Source organism: Engraulis encrasicolus, chromosome 24, assembly GCF_034702125.1.
Source record: "Engraulis encrasicolus isolate BLACKSEA-1 chromosome 24, IST_EnEncr_1.0, whole genome shotgun sequence".
Lineage (NCBI taxonomy): Eukaryota > Metazoa > Chordata > Actinopteri > Clupeiformes > Engraulidae > Engraulis > Engraulis encrasicolus.
The window spans coordinates 32827766-32837765 of record NC_085880.1 but is presented as its reverse complement, the minus strand read 5'-3'; the positions used below and the strand labels follow the sequence as shown (position 1 = coordinate 32837765).

The 10000-nt window shown below is 49.5% G+C and overlaps 1 protein-coding gene across 2 annotated transcripts in view; it reads left to right on the top strand.

The window, feature by feature from the left end:
- Positions 1–10000, top strand: part of ndst2a (N-deacetylase/N-sulfotransferase (heparan glucosaminyl) 2a) — a 226451-nt gene that overhangs the window by 137728 nt on the left and 78723 nt on the right. The gene's annotated exons all lie outside the window — the stretch shown is intronic.

The following is a 10000-nucleotide window of genomic DNA, read 5'->3' as shown; positions in this document are numbered from 1 at the left end:
GAGGGAAAGAATGAGAGATGGAGAGAGGGATAGAGGAAGAGATGCTGTAGGCATCCTTGTATGTGAGCGGGCATGAGAGAGAGGGAGAGAGGAGTAGTGGCTAGAAGTCCAACAATGCAACAGGCCTAAAAAGAGGGCACACAGGCCATGGAGGAAGAGGAAGAGTGCATTCCCTCTCACTTCCATTCTTTCACAGACTACCCCCCCCCCTCTCTCTATCTCTCTCTCTCAGACACACTCACTCTATCTCTTTCTCTTTTTTCTCTCTCTCTCTCTTTCTCTCTCTCACATTACCTTTCTGAAGCTCTACTGTAATTCACCTTATCTTTCTCTCTTCGTCTCTGCCCCTCTCTACTTCTGTCCTCTTCTACCTCTCTCCTCTCCTCTCCTCTCCTCTCCTCTCCTCTCCTCTCCTCTCCTCTCCTCTCCTCTCCTCTCCTCTCCTCTCCTCTCCTCTCCTCTCCCGCTCTCCTCCCCCTCTCCTCCCCCTCTCCTCCCCCTCTCCTCTCCCTCTCCTCTCCCTCTCCTCTCCTCCTCTCCTCTCCTCTCCTCTCCTCTCCCCATCCCCCTCTCCTCTCCTCTCCCTCTCCTCTCCCTCTCCTCTCCTCTCCTCTCCCTCTCCTCTCCTCTCCTCTCCTCTGCTCTGCTGTATTGGGGCCTAGCCAGACAGTGTTGTGTTCGGGAGAGGAGAGAGATAGTTTGAGGAAGTCTGTCTCCAATGCTATTAGAAGTGTTTGTGTCTGTGTGTTTCTCTGTGTGTGTCTGCCTGTGCATTTTGGGAGGCCTTCGTTGTATCTGCTGTAAAAACAAGAGGACTCTTTTCAACAAACCTTCCTGTTGCACACACACACAGACACACACACAGACACACACACAGACACACACACAGACACACACACAGACACACACACAGACACACACACAGACACACACACAGACACACACACAGACACACACACAGACACACACACACACACAGACACACACACACACAGACAGACACACACACACACACACACACACACACACACACACACACACACACACACACACAGACACACACACACACACACAGACACACACACACACACAGACACACACACAGACACACACAGACACACACACACACACAGACACACACAGACACACAGACACACACACACACACACACAGACACACACACACACAGACACACACACACACACACACACACAGACACACACACACACACAGACACACACACACACAGACACACACACACACAGACACACACACACACAGACACACACACAGAAACACACACACACTGGGCCCCCAGCTGATAGTGGCTGGCTCCAACTAATTAATGTTCCGTGTCAGCAGTGGGCTGTGATTGGTCAATGTGAGGCTCCAAAATCGATACTCAAGCAGACACGCACACGCACACGCACACGCACACGCACACGCACACGCACACGCACACGCGCACACACACACCCATACACCCATACACCCATACACCCATACACACACACCTCTGGCTGTCTCCTATGTGGTGATGGCAAATGCCATCAGTCTGTGTGCTGCTGAGCTGGTGTCATGTGTAGCTGATAGCCGTGAGCCACCGCTCTGATTTATTTACACTGATGACTTCTGCAGCAGCAAGCAGGTGAGCTCACTCACACACCCGTCTGTCTCTCAGCCTCCTTACCTCTCTCTCTCTCGCTCTCGCTCTCGCTCTCGCTCTCTCTCTCTCTATCTCTGCCTGTTCTCTCTCTCTTCTCTTGTCTCTCTCTTGCTCTGATTTACACAGCTGTCTGCAGCTCCAACCAGAGAACCAGCGCACTCTGGTCGTGCTCCCTAACCTGTCTGTGTCTCAGCCCTCTCAGCTGTCTCGCTCTCCAGCTCTGATTTACATTCTTGTCTTCTCTCTCTCTCTCTCTCTCTCTCTCTCTCTCTCTCTCTCTCTCTCTCTCTCTCTCTCTCTCTCTCTCTCTCTCTCTCTCTCTCTCTCTCTCTCCCTCTCTCTCTCTCGTGCTCTCTCTCTCTCTCTATCTCTCTCGCTGTCTGTCAGATTTATACTCCTATCTTCTGCACCACCAACCAGCCAGTCAACTGCCTGTCCCTGGCCACTCTGTCTTTTTCTTCCTCTGCTTTTCTGTGGCTCTCGATGTGCCTCCTTGTCTTTCTCTCACCTTTCCCTGCCTGCCTGCCTGTCTGTATGTCTGTATGTCTGTGCGCATGGTATAGCATGGCTGTTCTGCTAGGCTCATAACTTATCCAGGCACAGTATAGATCTGGTAAAGCCTGCAGCAGGCTACGATTGAAAAGATACCAGACACACACCAGCTGTGAAGCTCTGCCAGCCAGCCAGCCAGCTTGCTGCCTGGATGCCTCTTACTGTGTGTGTGTGTGTGTGTGTGTGTGTGTGTGTGTGTGTGTGTGTGTGTGTGTGTGTGTGTGTGTGTGTGTGTGTGTGTGTGTGTGTGTGTGTGTGTGTGTGTGTGTGTGTGTGTGTGTGTGTGTGTGTGTGTGTGTGTGTGTGTGTGTGTGTGTGTGTGTGTGTGTGTGTGTGTGTGTGTGTGTGTGTGTGTGTTTGAATACTTGTGCTTTTCTGGGCTTCTGCCTGAATGCCTGCGTATTGTCTTTTGTACATTCGTGTGTATGTAAATCTCTGTGATGCCTGTGTGTGTGTGTGTGTTTTGTGTGTGTGTGTGTGCTGTATGTGTGTGTGTGCTGTATGTGTGTGTGTGCTGTATGTGTGTGTCTTCTTTCCTGGTACTTTTCGTTTTTGTTTTGTGTGCGTGTGTTTGCCTGCTTTCCCGGTGTGTTTGTGTGGGGGTTTTTTCACGCTCGCGTTTGTGTGGTTTTTTTTCACGCTCACATCTGCTGTCTCTCTGTGTATATGTGGTGTGTGTGGCGTGTGTGCACTCGCGTGTGTGAGCAAGAGAAGGGAGCGTGGGCTTTGGAAGAGCCACAAAAGGAAGAGGACGTGCCTGCCTCAGCCCAAGGGGTGGGTATTGGCAAGGGGGCCGTGATGCGATACTATCACGATACACATGCCACGATGTGATGCTATCACGATGCATTGCGATACATGGGTTATTGCGATGCATTGCGATATTTACTTCATTCATTTAATTTTTTCACCTCTGCCAACATTGTACAATAAAAAATAAATAAAACTATGATACATAGAATAGGTTGCAAAAGACTGATGATAAAGTTTCCAAATAATAATGATGATTTGAAAATTGGAAGCACCATCACATCTGGACTAAAGGACAGAACTTTGAAAGGACACATCACGATACTGAGCCCTTGCATCACGATACAGTATCGTGACTGTGTATCACGATTAATCATGATTTGATTCAATATCGTCACAGCCCTACTCAGCCCCCAGCCCCTGCTTCATGTGCCGACACACATGCACACATACACACACTGCTCCTGCTTCATATGCCAACACAGCACACACACACACACACACACACATACACACACACACACACACACACACACACACACACACACACACACACACACACACATACACACACTGCTCCTTCTTCATGTGCCGACACTTCACGCACACGCACACACACACATGATGCTCCTGCTTCATATGCCGACACTTCACGCACACGCACGCATACACACACATAATGCTCCTGCTTCATATGCCAACACTTCACGCGCACGCACACACACACACACACACACACACACTGCTCTTGCTTCATGTGCCGACTCTGCACCTACACACACACACACACACACACACACACACACACACACACACACACACACACACACACACACACACACACCTCCTGCTTTATGTGATGCTGCAGATGGGGGTGCACCTTTATATACAGTATATATTCACACACACAGAGACACAAATACACCTCTTCAAAAAGCCGCTCCTCTCTCCTCGCTCCTCTCTCTGCGCTCCTCTTTGCCTAGCATACCCCAGGGGGCCCAGCATCTGCCTGCGACAACTAAGCCGCCAGGCTGCCTACACACACACACACACACACACACACACTCGCACACACTCGCGCACACTCGCGCACACACACACACACACACACACACACACACACACACACACACACACACACACACACACACACACACACACAACCCAGTACCCACATACTAAAAATAGCCTTTGAACAGTGTGTGTACATTTTGAATGTAAGGCTGCTATACCATGTCCAATTTCATCCTCATCCGGCTCTCTGTGGATTTATGCTTGTGTGTTCGTGTGTTTGTGTGTGTGTGTGTGTGTGTGCGTGTGCGCGTGTGTGCGTGTGTGTGCGTGCGTGCGTGTGTGTGCGCGCGTGTGCGCATGTGCCTGTGTGTGTGTGTGTGCGCGCGCGTGCACGCGCGCGTGTGTGTGTGTGCGTGTGTGCGTGCGCGAGTGTGTGTGTTCCTGTTTGATGCATGCATGTGTGTCTGTGTGTGTGGTTGGCCTGTTTGATGTGCAGTTGTGTTACCTCTGCTGGTGAGCTTGTGTGTGTGTGTTGTATTGCAGTATGTGTGCTGCCTTACCCAGCATGTGGGTATGGGAGAGGGCAGCTATCAGCGGTCTGCAGGCCCACTGAGGTGGTGCACATGTGGGGAGGCACCGCTGTGCTGGGATGGGCTACCTCCAGCACCTGATATGCCCCACCTCCTCTGGAGTATGGTGTGTGTGTGTGTCTGTGTGTGTCTGTGTGTGTCTGTGTGTGTCTGTGTGTGTCTGTGTGTGTCTGTGTCTGTGTGTGTCTGTGTGTGTCTGTGTCTGTGTGTGTGTGTGTGTAAAGGTGCCTCTGCCTGCCTTTGAAGTGGCCTCCCAGGGTGTGCCAGCAAATTACTTCCCTCCCAGTTCTTACACTTCCCTAGTGCACAGACACATACACACATACACACATACACACATACACACATACACACACACACACACACACACACAAGGGATGTGCACATGCGCAGGAACACACACAGGGACACACTGAACCATGCATTTGTATAGGAGTGTGCATATAGCTAGCTGCGCGCGCACATACACACACACACGCTCACGCTCCAGAGGTTATGGGAGGACAGGGAGTGTGTGCGTGTGCGTGTGCGTGTGCGTGTGCGTGTGCGTGTGCGTGTGCGTGCGTGCGTGCCTGCGTGCGTGCGTGCGTGCGTGCGTGCGTGCGTGCGTGCGTGCGTGCGTGCGTGCATGTGCATGTGTCTGTGGAAAGCGTCCTTGGGTATCGGTGCGTGACCATCTCCAGTGGTTATAAGGCTCTGACACACACCCCACACTCCAGTAAATCAGCTGCTGCTCTCTCCAGCTCTGCTCCGCTCATGGCCAAGACTGGCGGCCTCATCAAAGGAGACACACACACGGTCTCGCTCTCTCTTGCTCTCTCTCGCTCTCTCTCGCTCACTCTTGCTCTCTCACTCGCACTCTCTCATGTGTCATGCGCATGCACTCCACTCTTTCTCCTCTCTGTCTCTCACTCGCTCATGAACACACACACACACACACACACACACACACACACACACACACACACACACACACACACACACACACACACACACACTCGCAGCCCCTCTCTCTCCACCGGCCACACAGGCAGCCAGCAGCATATGGCGAGAGCCAAGTGTGTTTGTTTTAGAAGCTGGAGGGAGAGGCGTCCTGCTCCCAGAGGGAGGGGGTGTTGGCCGGGGGAGGGCCAAGGCAAGGAGAGAGTAGTGGGGAAGAGACCAATATGGGAGAACACTGAACGTGAGTAGATGTGTGTTTATGTGCGTGCGTGCGTGCGTGCGCGTGTGTGTGTGTGTCGGATCTATCTGTCGGATGTGGCAGCCCCATGATTGGCCCTGGGTGACGTGGAGGTGTGTGTGATGTGTTGTACTAATATTAGTATTCAGGCTGGAGGCCTCTGGAGAACTGACCTAGAGGAGGAGCAGGTGGGTTAGAGACCAATATGGGAGAACACTGAACGCGTGTGCGTGTGCATGTGTGGAATAGTGGCGTCAGCATCAGAGTGTCTTGTCCCTGATTAATGACACTAATGACATGAAATGAGGAGTATGAGGAAGGAGGTAGCAGGAAGAGAGGGGTGGAGGGGGAGGGCGTTGAGGAAGACGAAGAGGAGGAGGAGGAGGAGGGCATGGGGAAGGAGAGAAGGAGGGAGGTGGAGGCGGTGAGAGCGGAAGAGAAATAGGGGGGTTGAGGAAGAGGAGGAGTGTGGAGGAGTGAGGGTGGTGTTGGTTGTGGAAAGAAGACGAAAGAGTTGGAGGCGGTTGGCACTGGAGCTGTAGGCATGGAGATTCTTCTTCTTCTCTCTCTCTCTCTCTCTCTCTCTCTCTCTCTCTCTCTCTCTCTCTCTCTCTCTCTCTCTCTCTCTCTCTTTTGCACAGCAGTACAGTATAGTATCAAAGTACACCGTGCACCGAAGCTAAGTTTAAACTGAATACATCTCTTCATAATATTATCTCTGTTCAAATTCAGAGTGTTTCTTTTTTACACAGCTGGCTGTGTGCGGTTAGCAAAAGTGCCGTTTTTTAAAGTAGTATATACAGTATGTAGCTATAATGAGAAGATCCAGCCAGAACAGAGTATCTTAGAAGTCTGGACGGATCTCAGCAAAGACCAGACAGGCCTATATGAGGCTCAGGGGCCATCTGAGATTAGATGCTGACAGGTGTTCAGTGGAAAGAGAAATGTTAATGAGAGAGAGAGAGAGAGAGAGAGAGAGAGAGAGAGAGAGAGAGAGAGAGAGAGAGAGAGAGAGAGAGAGAGAGAGAGAGAGAAAGGGGACAAGGGATGGTGACGGGAGAAAGAAACGGTAATGAAAGACTAAGAGAGAGAGTTGGAGAGAGAAATGGTAATGGGGATGGAGAGAAATTTAGTGGATGGGCCTTGGCCCTGACTCATCATGTGTTCGAAGGGAGGTTAGAGAACGGGTGAGAGAGAGAGGGAGAGAGAGATGGAGAGAGGGATGGAGAGAGAGAGAGAGAGAGAGAGAGAGAGAGAGAGAGAGAGAGAGATGGAGAGAGGGATGGAAAGAGGGATGGAAAGAGAGGTGAGACAGCCGTTCAGGCTGCTGCTGAGGTAAGAATAACTCACCCATTCCCTCCAGCCCTCCCACAACTCTCATCCTCCTACACACCTCCCACAGACAGACAGATAGACCGAAAGACAGGCGGTTGAATGATGGGATAGAAAGAGGACTACAGAGAATGAGAGAGAGAGAGGAAAGGATAGATAGACAGAAACGACAAGGGAAGGAGAGAGGGATAGATGAATGTTTAGGGAGGGTAGAGGGTTAGACGGATAGACAGATGGAGACAGGGAAGAAAAGAAAGAAGGCCAGATAGATAGATGAGGGATGGATAAACGAATGGATATAGAGAGAGAGAGAGAGAGAGGGAGGGTGGGAGAGATGGCAGATGGAGGATGTCGCCAGTGGGAGATGTAGTTGGTTGCTCTGGGAGACAGAACTGCATTTGACAGATGAAAAAGATGATGACACATCAACTTGGATGACCTGTTGATTTTTTTTCCCCTTGGTGCACTGTTGCCACGTTACAGAGTTTCTCACTCCAGTTTGCCACTCATACCTTCATCTCTTCCCGCCTGGACCATTGCAATGTTTGGTCTTTCCAATAAGGCCTTGGACAGACTGCAACATGACCAGAACTCTGCTGCCAGGATCCTCACAGGCACTAAGCCCTGGCAGCACATCACCCCCGTGCTCAAACAGCTACACTGGCTCCCCATTACATCACGCATCACCTACAAAGTCCTCCTCCTCACTTTCAAGTCCCTCCATGGTCTGGCGCCTCACTACCTCACAGACCTCACAGACCTCACAGACCTCACAGACCTCACAGACCTCACAGACCTCCATCACCCCTATACCCCTCAGGATCCTTGCGGTCCTCTTTCAAAGGGCAGCTGGCAATCCCTCACACCAGACTCAAGGCCAGCAGTGACAGAGCCTTCCAAGTAGCGTCCCCATTCCTTTGGAATAAACTACCCAACCACATTCAACATGCCCCTTCAGTGGTCAAGCATGGGTCTGTTTCATTGACAGTAAATAGAATGGACGCCAAATCAACGCTATTTGCCATTCAACGCCAGATTTGCCAGATTTGGGAACATTCCAACTTACATTCCACCTTAGCAACGCCAAACGCAGGTGCTGATTGGACAACAACGAGACTTCTAACGGTCAATCAAACCATGTTCTGATGCTCATTGGTCAATTTAACTTTTAATATCTCTCTAAAACAAAACATCACCACAAAAAATCACCACCCTGGTAAGTTGGAGAGCAAGGGGACCTACTAGTTGAGCGAAAAATTATCCCCCTGGAGTGGCATTTAAGGGAGATACAGGGTTTTATGTCTCTCATAGGAATGAATGGGATTTGGACATTTTTTGGTCTTTTTGGGTCCAACCTTGGCTCCAACTTGGCTTCAACAATGAAATAGAATTTTGGCCTCCATTCTATTTACTCTCAATGGTCTGTTTTGATTATAGGGTAGGTAAAAATTCGTAGGGGATTTGGGGTATGAGGTGTGTGCTGTCATGTTCTGTTGCTGCCGTTGTTTGTGTGTTTTTGTTGTTGTTTTTTGTTTTCTTTTCTTTTTATTGTTGTTGTTGTTTTTGAATGTCATATGTATATATTTGTGAGGTTGAAAAAACAGAAAAAGAAAAAAACTTTAATGACAAAAAACATGCCACTTCAGTAGACATTAAAAAACACCTCAAACCTCATCTCTTTTTGAAGGCATTTGGCTGCTTGTTTCCAGAAGCACACTCAACTACATGTCCACACACATCTATATTGATATTATGTTTAGCGACCTCGGGTGTTTTGAACGGCGCTATATAAAGTATAAAGGGCAGTCATGGGTGAGCAGTTAGAGCGTCAGCCCCATCCTCCTCCATGACTGAGGTTCCCTGAGCATGGTGCCATCTCGTCGCACTGCTCCCTTGGGCGCCATTGGAGGCTGCCCCCTTGTGAAGCATAAATGCAATTTTGTTGTGTGCAGTGTGCAGTGAACACTTGTGTGCTGTGTTACAATGACAATGGGAGTTGGAGTTTCCCAGTTGGGCTTTCACTTCACTTCACTTATAAAACGAAAGCATTATTGTGTACCTGGTTTGCACTCTGAATCTCTCCATTTCCCTCTGTTTGTTCCTCTACACCAGTGGTCTCCAATTATTTTTCTCCAAGGGCCAAATTATGTAGCGCAAGAGAGGCTGCGGGCCAAACCAATGCCACAAACCAATGAGAAACAAGTTAGATGTCTGGAAAAAGAACAGATTTTCACTTTTCTCTTTTCCCTTCTTGTCAATGTCAGTTATGAGACTGTTAGCATAAGATACAACTCTATGTGAATGCTTTGGAGAGATATGAGATATGAAGTTTTAGTGATCAAAATCACACTTATTTATCTTTTCATTTGTTCTGACCTCTTGGCGGGCCAAATGTTTGCCATACCCGGGCCGGATTTGGCCCGCGGGCCTTAGTTTGGAGACCAAGGCTCTACACACATACACACACACACACACACACGTACCCGTAGGCAAGCACACACACACACACACACACACACACACACACACACACACACACACACACACACACACACACAGGTCATGAGGGGACTGTGTGTGCCAAAGGCCATTCCAGGTTGTTCTCCTCTGACCATGTCTTAGTGTTTAGTGAAAGCCCCCGGGACTTTCCCCATCTAACTGGATCCTCTAAATCATCGAGACCCTAATTCAACTTCAAAATATACAGAGTATCTCTAGATTATATTTGTTATTATCATATTTTGATGATATTTGTTATTGTTGTTGGAGTATCGTAACTGGGATGTGTTCCTGTGTGGGGACTGTATGATCTAAGGGTGGAAGGATATGTAATGGAACGGTGGCCATGAATACAATCATACTCCTCCGTGCTGTGTATCAACACCTACGACCCATGCAGAAAGAACAAAGCTGAAG